Here is a 2,883-nt window from a genome sequence, read left to right on the forward strand (position 1 = left end):
AGCCAGATATGCGAGCGAGCCAGGTATGAGAGTGAGCGAGCGAGCCAGATATGAGAGCGAGCGAACCAGACATGAGAGCTAGCGAACGAGCCAGATATGCGAGCGAGCCAGGTATGAGAGCGAGCGAGCCAGACATGAGAGCTAGCGAGCGAGCCAGATATGAAAGCAAGCGAGCGAGCCAGATATGAAAGCAAGCGAGCGAGCCAGATATGAGAGCGAGCCAGATAAGAGAGTGAACCAGACAAGAGAGCAAGCGAGCGAGCCAGATATGAGAGCGAGCGAGCCAGATATGAGAGCAAGCGAGCGAGCCAGATATGAGAGCGAGCGAGCCAGATATGCGAGCAAGCGACTCAGATAAGAGAGCGAGCCAGACAAGAGCGCGAGCGAGCCAGATATGAGAGCAAGCTAGCAGATATGCAAGCGAGCGAGCCAGATAAGAGAGCGAGCCAGACAAGAGCCAAGCGAGCGAGCCAGATATGAGAGCAAGCGAGTGAGCCAGATATGCAGGCGAGCAAGCCATATAAGAGAGCGAGCCAGACAAGAGAGCAAGCGAGTGAGCCAGATATGAGAGCGAGCGAGCCAGACATGAGAGCAAGCGAGCGAGCCAGATATGCGAGTGAGCCAGATAAGAGAGCGAGCCAGACAAGAGAGCAAGCGAGCGAGCCAGATATGAGAGCAAGCGAGCGAGCTAGATATGTGAGCAAGCGAGTGAGCCAGATATGCGAGCGAGCGAGCCATATAAGAGAGTGAGCCAGACAAGAGAGCAAGCGAGTGAGCCAGATATGAGAGCGAGTGAGCCAGACATGAGAGCAAGCGAGCGAGACGGATATGAGAGCGAGCGAGACGGATATGAGAGCGAGCGAGCCAGATATGCGAGTGAGCGAGCCAAATAAGAGAGCGAGCCAGACAAGAGCCAAGCGAGCGAGCCAGATATGAGAGCAAGCGAGTGAGCCAGATATGCAGGCGAGCAAGCCATATAAGAGAGCGAGCCAGACAAGAGAGCAAGCGAGCGAGCCAAATATGAGAGCAAGCAAGTGAGCCAGATATGCAAGCGAGCAAGCCATATAAGAGAGCGAGCCAGACATGAGAGCAAGCGAGCGAGCCAGATATGAGAGCGAGCGAGCCAGACATGAGAGCAAGCGAGCGAGCCAGATATGCGAGCGAGCGAGCCAGATAAGAGAGCGAGCCAGACAAGAGAGCAAGCGAGCAAGCCAGATATGAGAGCAAGTGAGCGAGCCAGATATGAGAGCAAGCGAGCGAGCCAGTTGTGAGAGCGAGCAAACCAGATATGCGAGCAAGCCATATAAGAGAGCGAGACAGACAAGAGAAAAAGCGAGCGAGCCAGATATGAGATCAAGCGAGCGAGACAGATGTGAGAGTGAGCGAGCAAGATAAGAGAGCGAGCCAGACAAGAGAGCAAGCGAGCGAGCCAGATATGAGAGCAAGCGAGCGAGACAGATGTGAGAGTGAGCGAGCCAGATAAGAGAGCGAGCCAGACAAGAGGGCAAGCGAGTGAGACAGATATGAGAGCAAGCGAGCGAGACAGATATGAGAGTGAGCGAGCCAGATATGCGAGCGAGCCAGATAAGAGAGCGAGACAGACAAGAGAGCAAGCGAGCAAGCCAGATATGAGTGCAAGCGACAAGCCAGATATGAGAGCGAGCCAGATAAGAGAGCGAGCCAGACAAGAGAGCAAGCGAGAGAGCCAGACATGAGAGCAAGCGAGCGAGCCAGATATGCGAGCGAGCCAGATAAGAGAGCGAGCCAGACAAGAGAGCAAGCGAGAGAGCCAGATATGAGAGCAAGCGAGCGAGCCAGATGTGAGAGCAAGCGAGCCAGATATGCGAGCGAGCCATATAAGAGGGCGAGACAGAAAAGAGAGCAAGCGAGCGAGCCAGATGTGAGAGCGAGTGAGCCAGATATGCGAGCGAGCGAGATAAGAGAGCGAGCCAGACAAGAGAGCAAGCGAGCGAGCCAGATATGAGAGCAAGCGAGCAAGCCAGATATGCGAGCGAGCGAGCCAGATAAGAGAGCGAGCCAGACAAGAGAGCAAGCGAGCGAGCCAGATATGAGAGCAAGCGAGCGAGCCAGATATGAGAGCAAGCGAGCCAAATGTGAGAGCGAGCGAGCCAGATATGCGAGCGAGCCAGATAAGAGAGCGAGCCAGACAAGAGAGCAAGTGAGCGAGCGAGAAATGAGAGCAAGCGAGCATGCCAGATGTGTGAGAAAGAGATCCAGTTAAGAGAACGAGTCAGACAAGGAAGCAAATGAACGAGCCAGATATGAGAGCAAGCGAGCGATCCAGACATGAGAGCGAGCGAGCCAGATATGAGAGCGAGCGAGCCAGATATGAGAGTGAGCTAGCCAGATATGCAAGCGAGCGAGATATGAGAGCGAGCCAAACAAGAGAGCAAGCGAGCGAGCCAGATATGGGAGCAAGAGAGCGAGCCAGATGTGAGAGCGAGCCAGATAAGAGAGCAAGCCAGACAAGAGAGCAAGCGAGCGAGCCAGATATGAGTGCAAGCGAGCAAGCCAGATGTGTGTGACAGAGATCCAGGTAAGAGAGCGAGCCAGACAAGGAAGCAAACGAACGAGCCAGATATGAGAGCAAGCGAGCGATCCAGATATAAGAGCGAGCGAGCCAGATATGTGAGCGAGCGAGCGAGCCAGATATGAGAGCGAGCTAGCCAGATATGCGAGCGAGCCAGATATGAGAGCGAGCCAAACAAGAGAGCAAGCGAGCGAGCCAGATATGAGAGCAAGCGAGCGAGCCAGATGTGAGAGCAAGCGAGCCAGATATGCGAGCGAGCCATATAAGAGGGCGAGACAGACAAGAGAGCAAGCGAGCGAGCCAGATGTGAGAGCGAGTGAGCCAGATATGCG

The sequence above is a fragment of the Hyla sarda genome, chromosome 1, assembly GCF_029499605.1.
Source record: "Hyla sarda isolate aHylSar1 chromosome 1, aHylSar1.hap1, whole genome shotgun sequence".
Taxonomy (NCBI): Eukaryota; Metazoa; Chordata; class Amphibia; order Anura; family Hylidae; genus Hyla; species Hyla sarda.